This window comes from Sparus aurata, chromosome 21, assembly GCF_900880675.1.
Source record: "Sparus aurata chromosome 21, fSpaAur1.1, whole genome shotgun sequence".
In the NCBI taxonomy this organism is placed as follows: domain Eukaryota; kingdom Metazoa; phylum Chordata; class Actinopteri; order Spariformes; family Sparidae; genus Sparus; species Sparus aurata.
Genome location: NC_044207.1, coordinates 16,389,095 through 16,401,850, shown reverse-complemented (window position 1 = coordinate 16,401,850; position 12,756 = coordinate 16,389,095).

Below are 12,756 nucleotides of genomic sequence, written 5' to 3'. Positions count from 1 at the left end.
TTTTACATAATTTGGCTGTTTTCACATATGAATGAAAATTTCCCCATAAGAACATTACATTTTCACATTTGGATTACATCCATTCTGAAGCAATTTGCTTTTTTTTCACAGGAATTTCCACATGTAGAAACAAGGCAGGTTAATAAATGCAGTTAGCGATTATTTTACATCTTAGATCCCACAAAAACTGAGCACTCAACTTCAAAAAGTGAATATTGCTAACTCATACTGAGTACCACAGGAAGTTTTCAAAGTGTCAATACATGTAACTCCTAATGGATGCCCTATGTGGGGGACATCATCAGCTATCAATCTCTCCTACACTGCACCTCCTTCAGTCCTGTGTACTCCGAACACATGGTGTTTTAATCAAGAAACAATGTGCTCTTTCTCAGAGACACAGAGAGAGAAAAAGGGGGAGAGAATGCAGACGAGGGAGAGACAAGGGGGTGGAGTAATAAAGCACATCCCTTTTCCATATTGACGTTTAACCTAGTTTTTCATGAGAAAAACGTACATGGCATCACTGTTCCTTCTTGCTTTATATGAGCGAAACTTTCCCCTTCAGCACGTGAAAACGCTTTCTGAATATACATCCCTCTGTACAAACATCACAGGGATGCAACAAAAAGAAGTACACATTTTTGAGAGGACAAAGTTGTTTGAATAAAAAATACAGAGATAAAATGTGATAAAGCAAATATGTTAAGCCATTTAATTCTACTTCAAAAGACAGTTATTTCCTTTGTAAGCTTTGTGCTTATAGACCTTCACCTCATGATAGTTATGTCAGTGGGGAGAGATGGAATTCAGCACACAATAAAACAAATGCACTCAGTGATGATATCAGTGACTTTTATCTAGTCGTTTTTCTAGCCCTGACAGTTCATGTTCGGAAGGGGCAACAAGGTTTTCACTGACAGTCAGAGGGTGGATGCTCAGTTTGGATGCCAAGCAAAAAAAAAAAAAAAAACATGGCAGGAGACTCAACTGGATGTGTATTTAAACTCACCATCATTTCTAATCATCCAGCCTTCACGGTGCTGACAGGAGGGAGGCGGCTGGGATGGATGGATGATAGGTTCTTGTCAAATAACATCTTTGCGATAGAAGACTGCACAGACTGATGGTGGAGAGCAACTGTTTAAGAGCGTCTCTTGAAGTGGTTTTTACAGTATATGAAATGTGTGACCTCCATAGTCTTCACAGGAAGACACCTGCATTATCCATGCTAGAAATGATTAGACATGAGTTTGCATTTTTTGATTTCTCAAGGATGGTTTGTGAACTCATTTTTAGATACGACCAACTCCAGTCATCCATATTTATACGTGATTAAGATATACTGCATACGAAGAGTTTGGACACCAAAACAGAATCAATCCAAATGTAGTTTGAGATGTAATGAGAAAAAAGGCCTTAACTTAACTAAAAGACCAATGCAGCCACACAACACAAGGGTTTTAAATTGACAGTAAAGGGGAATTTGTTATTCAAACACTGAAATACATGAAATGATTAACTGCAGAACTCACTTAGCTTAAAACCAAACCCATCACATGTAGTCAAACAACATCCACTACTAATATATAATTGGTCAACACTGGTGAAAGTATAGAAACTGTGGCACAATGTAGAACAAAATGTAGGAACACACATGAAATTAGGCTTATGTCCATGAATCTATTGCCCTATGAAGGTAGATTTGTGTCTTTATTATTCAATCAAAAAAAAGTTTGCTTCAATCAAAATATATATTTTCAATAAAAAAAACCTTCACTTCAATCAAAAAAAACCTTTTCAATCAAAGAAAAAAAGTGTTTGAATGCTAAAATATAGTTGAGACTCAAAAAAATGCATTTGAACACAGTTTTTCTTTGATTGAAAATGTTTTCTTTGATTGAAGTGAAGGTTTTTTTTTATTGAAAATATATATTTTGATTGAAGCAAACTTTTTTTGGTTGCTTCAAACTAAAAAACCTTTACTTCTATCAAAGAAAACATTTTCAATCAAAGAAAAACAGTGTTCAAATGCATTTTTTTGAGTCTCAACTATATTTTTGCATTAAAACACTTTTTTTCTTTGATTGAAAAGGGTTTTTTTGATTGACGTGAAGGTTTTTTTTTATTGAAAATATATATTTTAATTGAGGCAAACTTTTTTTTGATTGAATAATAAAGACACAAATCTACCTTCATATTGCCCCAGTGCATGCCGGAAGGGATGCAAACAGACATACCACTTGTAAATGTAATCACATGATCAGCAGTCAGCTAATAATATGAATGTTGAACACTCATTTTGACTTCAAAATAAGAGCACACTGTTACTGCTCAAGTTAACCTAAGCTCCAAAAAGAACTAAAGTAGAATAAAAAGGTTGTCTGGATTATAAATCACGCTTAAAAAAACAAGGTCCTGAAGAAGTAAAACCATTCAGTAATTAACAAAAGAAAAGAATAGAGGAAAAAATAAGCATGTCTTGAAACTAAGCTTCCCCCTTTTCTGATTCGTCTCGCAACCCCTCGAATGGATCTTTTGACAGGGGGGTTTCCTTCACCCAGGTTCCCAATCACTGCCACCATACTATCACTTCATGTTTTTTCTCACTGCCACTGTTTGACTAACCCTGACACTGTCATCTGATCTTCATATATGATTACTGCAACAGAAAAAAAACAAGCTCTTACTGTTTTTCTTGCTTGTATTTTCTTCAACTGCTGTTTCTTATTTCTCAATATGGATTTCCAACACCGACGAATACACACCACCACCACCCTAAAGTTGGCCAGAGCACCGTTTGGGTATGAGAATGGATGTAGACATAGAGGCCCTGTAGAATATCCAGGAAGTTAATTTTGGAGGTCTTCCACGAAGCGTTCTGGAAAAATCCACTTCCAGCCAGATCAAATTAAAAACCTCCAGAGTTGTGAGAGTTTGCAGCTGAATGAGATTCCCCCCGTCCAACCTGTCCCCGGGCGTCTATTTTCTGTCCATTATCTGCTCATCCCTAAATGCACCACAATCGCAGAGGACCATCGCACATCATAAACAGCCCTGCTTTTGCCCTGCAAGTGCACTTGTGAGTTTCAAGCACTAGGGGTCTCCTCTACCTGAATGAAAGCCAAATTGCTCAGCAAACAACAATCACAGAAAAACCAAGGGGGGTGAAAAAGCAAGAAATCTTGCGCCCGGTGACTCCATCAATGCGGCCTGGATGTGGGCAGCAAGTTTATTGACATTTTAAAGTTTACAGAGGGGAGAGCTTTCTGCCTGAGCTCACTCAGTTTCTCTTTCTCTCTCTCAGTTTCAATTTCACTTTCAATTTCATTTTGCCTGGCTGGCTTGAAATCTGAAATACAGCGATAATGATCACAATCGCTTTTCTCCATCTTTCTATCCGCGTATTGATATTTTTGCACTTAATTTGAGTCGACACATTATTTCAGTGATGAACTCTGTCATTTCAGTTCCTTGTTTTCCTTACAGTCCTCCAGAGGTAGAAGATAACTGAGCATGTTTCCTCAATTATTGTTCCCAAGTACAATTTAGATGTAACCTGCTTTCATTTTGTGCTGCTATGCACCTCTACTCCACCACATTTCAGGGACGAATATTTTGCTTTTGATCTGTAAATTCACATTTCATGTTCAAAATATCAGATAAGGATTATAAAAAGAATATCTATGGCTTTTCTAAAAAAGCTATACAACTGCGGGGTCTTCGGATGGACAGATGATGGCTTTAGGTCTTCTCACAGAGAAACATGACACACAGAGGTAAAATGCTACACACACTTTTGACATTTAGTGACTCTGTATACACCAACACACCAATAACCAGCAAAAGCAACTAACTGCTATATATACCCTCCCTGCTGCAGGTTTATAGGTGAGCAAACCAGACAGGTGGGACCACAATGTAAGAATGATAAATATTTATTAAAAAAAACAACAACCATACAACTGAAATATGCTAATAATTTACATAAATATAAATCCTATCACTTAACCAAAAACACATACCACCCAACTAATCTCATAAATCAGTATTGTTTGCATATCTGCCTCCCCAAATGGTTTAATTCTGGAGCTCTTGACCAGGTGTTGTGTCTCTTACCTCCGCCCCCTGCTGAAGAGAACCAGGAAGAGGTGAGCGTTGCTATTTTCCCAGTTAGCTACACACTTACAGATTACATTTTTAAATACTTCATAAATGCTAGGCAACAAATCAAGATAATATAAACCCAGAAAGGATGGCCAGTCCCCCACCAATCAAAATCCTACTCTCCCTGTCAAAAAAAAAATAAAAAACCCCACACACCTTACAATGAACCATTTAATGTATTCAAAACCCTGATCTCCATTACAATGCTCTAAATGCGCCAGTAATGACAAGCCAAAGATGTAATGTAGAGAAACATAACCCCTGAGGGCACACTCTGTCTGTGTAATGAGTTTAACACTTTGGGGGACATTTGCTGTTTGTTGTTGACACTCTAAGAAACGTTTCATATTAAAAACTCTGCATACTTCTCTTACACTGCAGTCCTCTCGGCAAAGACGCTAAAAAACAAATGATGCTGGCTGTTTTAAAACCTCATCGGCACTATACTGCGTCAAGCCAGAACTTGGATAACTTTACTGAAACATTTTTTATGAGTCAAATCATCGGGCAGCATTTACAAGTCCAGGTCGTTTTCAGGGATGTGTTGCTCAAAATTCTCTATCACAAATCAGATCAGATTGAATTTATCAGGACTCGCGCATTGTGTGAAGTAGTAAGTGGTGCAATAAAAGTGGTCTGTCAGTCAGTTGTATTTGCTTCTTTATTGAGTGTGATCGAGCTTCGGCCAAAACGTCTGGTGCCAAACCTAAGCCCAGACCATTAGCGTAGCATATATCTGGAGCTTGTCTGACAAAACCGCCCGCTATTGGCAAATGTGGGTAACAGTGGTTTCTGTCGCACAGCAGCAGCTATAAGGCATTGATGTGACATCATGGTTTCAATTACACTCAGATGATCGCTGGCTGACGGGGGCCACTTGTCACGTTTGTCACAGGAGCGAGCGCTTTCTATGAAACTCTGGGATTGTTTCTTCTCCCTTAAAAAACGAAGTTTTTCCAAGATGAATCATGTCATATTGAGTATGAAAGCAGAAGATTCCTTCACACGCACGTCACTTCTGTCCCTTTTTCTTTTGTCCGCAAAGGACCCTTTCGTTATCCAACCCTCAATCTCAAGTCTTATTTCGAGCGCCTCTCCTCAGTGAACTACTGCAACTTTTCTTAGAGATGGAACAATGTGCCCACATTTCTCACCCACTTACACCTAAACAGGAACTGTCAAAGTATAGGCTTTAACTTCTACTGTGTGTGCGTATATGTCCGCGTTGTGTGTGTGTGTGTTTGTGTGTCCATCTCCCTCCACGAGAGTAGTCGTGCATGGGTGTTCGTTAGCTTCACAGTTTATGCGTATATGTGATTTTCTATGTTATATTTGTTCCAAGGTATCAATTTGCTGAGCTGGGCTTGACTTGGTGGCCAGTAATAAACTGCTATTCCAGTGCTGCTTTCTGCAGTGGCCTTCACCACAGGGAACTATGTGGCTGGCCGCCCGTGCCACATACATTTGACTGGTATGAGTTACTGCCCGTGTACTACGGATCTCAGACACCGGGCCACAAAGCAGTGCATCAGGTTTTTTTGGCTTCAAATTAGCTTTGAGTTTCAAGAGAATGTATTTCAGGGTTTTAAATTAAAGTCAGATTTTTTTCAGAACATTTTTATTGGTTCAGATCATGGCGCTCAATGATTGCACATGATGGACCATCATGGAATTCAAGGAGGACAAGCTCATGCACACTGTGGTGTCTTAAAAGCCGTTCAGCATTATCTTTATCCGGCCCACAAATGGAAACACTTATAACAACTATAAATCTACAAACATGTCTTTGTAATGAATAAGATTTACATTTAAAAAGGGTAGGTTCTGAGTATACAGTTAGTACTCCCAATACATCCTCAAACCCAAAAAATTGTATAGGTCGATTGCCAGTGACTCCAAAAAAGGCATGCATCACTTTTCCCAAAACTATATGAACATTGCTGTATACCAGACATTTGTCGTATTTCGCAGTTTGGTTAGGTTTGGCGACTAAAATTACTTGGTTTGGTTTAAGAAATTAAAGTGGTTTGAGTTCAAATCAACAAGTTACCTATGTAACTTCATTATGTATATGACATGATTTCACTTCATTAGTAAGTTCGAATAACTCAGTGTTGAACAGCAGTCACTTGGGTAAAAGTCCGGAGCTTGCTAATCCGACTGTTCATCCCTGACCACCTCCCTATGCAGGCTTTTCCCTCTTTTGCTGCTGTAGTAATTACTATGGCCACTAGAGGTCATTATCCAAAAAGAGATGTTTAATATGGGCTGAATAAGCTCCTTTCACAGTCAGCCTGCATACATGCTATAGTTTTCCTGAATAGGACAAGCTGTCTGCTCCTGTGTCAGAGTAGACAAAAGTGGTGAAGCAAACTTGGGTCACTGAAGCATTGACATGCAACATTAAATGAAAATGTCAGTGTTACAGATGTTAAAAAAGAAACGACCAAGAACTCTTACTGAAATTAAGGATACGTAATATTCTGTAGCTTCTATTATTAGCAACACATCATGAATAAAACCAACAATGACGTGATCCTGAAAGCATTGGTCTGTGTGGACAAAGATTGATAAATCTTAGTGCTCTGTGCCGCTGAGCCCTGTTGTTGTCCGAAAACCATTAAAAACACATCAGAGAGTCACGCTGTTGCACCGGCTGACATGTTCAGTCATTCCGACAAACATAGGCGCTTTAGTTTATTTTGAGTCATTCTCCACATGCACCGTTCTGCTGCTGCTGTAAATAGTCCGGGAGCAATACATGTGTATTAATCCTCCGCTGAAAATTGGCCCCAGCAAATGCAACACTGTACTTACTCAGCTGTTAAGCAGCTGTTTTAAGAAATGACAGAGCTTTGAAGCTTTGAAAAGGGATGAAATATTGTTTTCAAAAATTAAATAGGGACCAGAGTGTTTGAGTGTCACAGTCAGATATTGCGCAACACATTTTTGGTTTGGCAATTAAAAAAAAGCAGCCTTGTTACTTAAATAACTTCAGATGGATCTGTTTGTACCCTCTCCTTCAATTGCAGTGTCCGTCTGTTTCCTGTATGTCCCTCACACCGCATGCACTTCACACAATGTCATTTAAAAACATGCATCCAGGATGTACCAAAGAAATGAACACACTGCTGTATTTCTGTCTCCGGTTCCCCAAACTGGGTCACCGAAATCAAAATTCTTGGATCCATATAGTCACAACTTCTTCCTGGATTCACTCCCGACATATTTGTAAAACTCTGTACAGCTGACAGGAAAAATAACAAGTATAAGGGGGGAAAATGCTACCTGAATCGTGGTGAAAGCAAAGCTGTCTTTGGAAACAATGACACTTCTATTGGGAGGAATGATTCCACATGCAGGAATGTGTTCTCACTCTGTTTAAATGATTCCAGACATGCTGCTCTCCCTATCGGCTTTACGCTGGTGTGCAGGCAGCGAGCATGCACGTGTATACATGAGCATACACCGGTCCCCTCCACCCTCAATCATATGCAATCACACACTAAGCACTTTATTTCAGCAATCGGGGCTCTGCTGATCTACAGCATCACCGACATATCATGGCATTACACATCGGAGACTAGAAGACAGCCGTTACTACACATGTAAACCCAGCTGCTCTGCCACCTCTGTGTTTGAGTCTTCCTCAAAGAAGTCTCAGTTGCTCCGTTGGAAAAGGCAATGGATCAACTTCACTCAAATATGTTCATAATGGTCTTTTATGTTATTGCAGGTCCACCTAGCAGCTTCCTTTCCTTTATAGCCAGGTTTTGGCATTCTTTGACAGCCAGATGTTGGACCTGGAAAAAAGACTTCTGGTCGGTGCCAACCGCTTTTATCTAGCGCAGAATTTAGAAGGTACAGTAGCCGATGGGTTGAAATGGAGCTATAAATAAATTTCTTTAAAACATTGATAATTAGTATTTCTACTTCAACAATGGACACATGATTATTTATGTATTAAAGGTGTTGTTGGAAGTGATGAACCCACAGAGAATTTTAAGCCAATTCTGCAGTTCCCCTTTTAGCATCTTTAAGCTCATTGTTTTGGTTGACCTTCGCCACCTTCATCAACATTGTTTTCAACAACATGCATCAGTGATTTTTTTCCAACCACAAAAGCTTGATCAGTTTCACTGTTCAGTTTCACTACCCAGCACCAAATGGCACACAGACAATGTTAACGAAGGGGTTGTGAACATAGTTGGCGTTTTTGACATATTTTTAATAGTGCCAATTTCCCCAAATAAAAACAAATGCAGGGGAAAAAAATAACAGACTAAATCATACAAGAATAAACGTATAAAAACCCTTTTTCCACTACTTTTCCACCCCAGTGCTGCCTTCAAGAGTGATGGCTTTAGATTGGCTTGTTGCAGAAGCTTGCGGAGGGACGCATGGCACCGCAGCTTCCCAGCACCGTGGAAACAACGCTCTGTCCAGCTGGAGGTTACTGTAACCCAAAACCACTGTGTTGGAAACCACCCAATCCATACACTGTGGGAGGTGATGAACATGGAAAACAGTGAGCTACCGCTGCTACTGCTCCTACCTTTTCCACTGTAACTGTCAGCTAAAACGCTGGCAACAGAACGGAGGGAATGTATGAAAGCTCCTGGCCACAGAGACGAATCAGATCAGTGCAGGCCATCTACCAAAATTACTCATTGACCAAATGTTATGGTACTTTATTTAAGCAAAGCATTGTTACAGTGCCATCAATAGAAGACACAGTCAGGGCCTCCTTGCAGTGGAACAAAATGGCCCATTTATATTCTCGGTGATTTGGGTGATATGAGTGCAGTACTCTATAATCTACTTAATCTGTTTTTCCATATCTCAAGCCACAGTTGTGTCTTTTTGGTCTTCCATGGGAGCACACACAGGCGTAATCAAGGAATCAATGTGGTTTGTGTTGTAGCCACTTTTCGCTTTGAGGTGAGGTGACATTGCCTCTTGGCCACAAACCTCATTCAGTGCAACAAATCCCCACTGCGACATATTTCAATCTTTTGGCCTCAATCGCAGAGCATTTTATAATTTTCATCAGATTATATGATATATTTTATTAGTCATGCATATTCATGTGTAACACATTACAAATGAACAAGGATTAAACGAACACATTGGAGCAACAGCAAGTTTGTAAGAGCAGCTTTGACCATGAATCATAAAAAGTGCAAGTATCATTTTCCGTCATCTGCAACATTTTCCTTAAACTTGTAGGGTTTGACATTTCTTCAAGATGTGACTAAGCAGGAAAACATGTAATCTGGGGTGTATGATTTGGAATCCAAATCACAATTTAAATGCTTGACTCTTCAAAGACTTATTTACATACCAGCCCCCATCCTTGGCTTTCCTCATGACCCACATTTTTTTCTATTCTATTTGACTTTATTCTTATTCGACTTCATTTCAACATGCATTTAGGCCACTGATTTTATAAAAGCTTCCCAGTCTGAAAAGTGATGATAATGCCTGTATTATTTCTAATGACCAGCAGGGGTGCAACTCCACTGGTTTCAAAAAGATGTCCGATTCCATGACCCCATTTCACACTTGATTTATTAACTCGTTGAACAGTTTCCAGTCAGAATTTATGGTCACAATCTTTAGTTTCAATTCTTTTTCAAGTCAGCATGATGATTATTTAGTAAATTATGGTCCCAGTTAGAGTAAATAAGGTAAGGGCATGCTTTAGGGTGTGGCTACCTTGTGGTATGACAAGTCATTACCAAGGTGTGTCCACAAGTTCTCAGTCTGATCCAATTAGTATATACCCCCATGGTCCACCCTCTTGTCCAAATATGATAAATTCTTGCTCGAAAAAGAAAAAAAGATTTCCACGGCCATAATGCCAAACTAAAGGCTTCAGAATCATAGTCCACAAATCAGTGGGTGAAGTAATGGTGGCTTTACACTTGATCTGCCAGGTCAACCTTTGTTTATCCTCAGAGTAGGCCACACTCATCTTTCAAACAACAGACCTCAATGTGCAGCAATGGGTTAAGTAAATGAACATGACTAAAAGTCTACAGCCATGCCAGTTATACAGTTTTTACAATTAATCCCAGGGAGAACATGAAAGTCTGCGTCTATTTTATTGGCTAGCTATTTCATAGTTGTTGAGCCTTTTCAATCCACAATGACAACAAACCACATGCCAATCTCATGGTGGCAAAGGCTGACAAGTCAGGGGATCACCAAGGTCAGGGTTCAACATCTGGGAACCATGAATGTTTGTAAAAAAAAAAATGTTATGGCAATCCATCCAGGAGATGTTGAGACATTTTACTGGATGAGTAACAGTTTATACCTGTTGATAGCATCAGGATGAGTAAGTTGGTATGTTCTCTGGTTACAAAGGACATCTATGCAAACATCATTGGCAATCCATCCGGTAGTTTTTAAGTTTGATCAGTCTGGAACCAAGTGGTGAACCGAGTAACTGCTCGGTTGGGTTTTCAGTGCCAGCAGGATGAGTGAGTTAACAATTACAACAAAGCCTCTATTAATAATTTCTCAACAACTTGTCATCTAGTTTTAATTAGTGCTTTATCTCTTGTCTTCATTTGGAGCAAACAATGTCTTGACTTACAGTTTAAAAATCCTCCAACTGCTTGATAAATGGTCCACATTGGGCCAGTTGAGCTGATGTTAGCTGATATTCAGATGCTTGATTTATGAGTTAAAGCTGCGTTTGTACTTTTGGTTTCATTCACTTGCATCATACCTTCCCCTTATTTATTCACACAATAAAAATCAAGGCCATCCATTCATGAGAATGACAAGCCAAGGCAGGTTTTCAGCCTGATTTCAGAGGAAACCTGGAACTCAAATTGTTACTGGCTCATAACAGTATGTGTTCAAACAGCTTCCAGGACGGCTTAAAACAAGCTCAAATTAGCCAAATACTGAAAAGCAGCACAGCACACAGCTGAGCTCAGTAAATATGCCTATATGCATTTGTGTGAACCTGTTATCTTATAAGGGTATGGCTGGTTGGAAAAGGATTTTCTTCAGTGACTATTTTTATGACTGGAAACCCTGCTTGCGTACCCACTCATTAAGATGTCAGAAGGAATATACCTGTTGCAATAAAAAGTTAGCCAGCAGACATTTGCTTAGTCACTAAATTGTAAGAAAAAAGGCTTTAACTCAGGCATAAACTCTCACCCCTGCCTGAAGTATCTGGACAGTTCTCAGAAAAACAGTGGAAAGAAAAACCTTATCCCTGAATGTTAAAACATTCCCACCAACCTTGAACAACTTTACAGGACAGTTTCTGTAATCGTTGTTTTGAGCAAAAGTCTGCGCAGTATTGATTGAGCGATGGAGCCACAGTATCCAGGTCTCAACCATACAACAACCTGACTCGATTGAATGCAGTCAGTCATTTTTTTAACAAATACATAAGCGTAGTTATGATGAAATGAAATGGCAGAAGCTATCTTGTACAAAAATATATATATATTGGACGTGTACAGCTAAAAAGGAGAGGGTGGGATTTATGACTTAAACTCCAGCCAGCCACCAGGGGGCAATCAAGAGGGGCGCTGTCATGTGCTCCATCTTTATACAAAAGTCAATGACTGTTGTCGGAATAATCGGAAAAATGTATCAACGACTGGGAAAAATTCATTGAAACGCCCCCTTGAATTGAAGCAACAACTCGGAAATGTGAAGAAAATTTTGGTGCACGGGTCGAACAAGGCAGATCAAAGTAAACAGCAGGTTGATGGTAACATAGATATTTGTGAAATATATTTAATGGCTTGCATGATCTGTTTCCTTTGCTCTTCAATCTTCAATCAAATACCAGAAACAGCTCTTTATTTTTTTAAATGCTCTGAGAGTTAAAATGCAAAACATCGTCCATGTTGTTCCCACATTACGACTTGACGCACATGAACACACTGAAGTCGGAAGAAAGACTTTCGAACTCGGGAAGTGGAAGCTTAAGAGTAGCACATGAATGCAGTCTGAGACAAACAACCGGAAAATGATCAGAGTCTCTTAAGTGTTTGACTTCACTTTAGTTATCAGTTATTCAGTAAGCAGGTAACGTCACCAGCTACCTGTTAACCTTGATAAGTTAGCTGCTAACTATAGTTGCAGTCTATGTGTATTGCTGAGTTGCTGAGAACTGTGAGATTATCCATACAAAAAACCTGCAGTTCATAAAACCCAAAACAAAAACTGATCGATAAAGTTGTTGATAATTATTATTAGTTATGACATATAGGTATTTGATTGACTATAAGAATTACACATCAATTTCAGCTTTATGGAACACTGCTGAGCTGCATTCACACGTGATGATTTAGCAGAATTTATGATTTACTGTTTACTAACTCAAATGTTGCTCAATTCCCAGACGCCATCACCCTTTAAAGATTGATCGTCATCTGCACACACACAATTGTTTGTGACAATAGTCTCGCAGTCTCCTTGCTGTTGTACAAATGTCAGAGTGAAACAGAATCCAAAAAATGTACAAGTTTTTATGCCGAGCATCAAAGATGACTCAGAGATTTATGCAGACCACAACAAACCCAAGTAATGAGGAACATTCATTGCCTG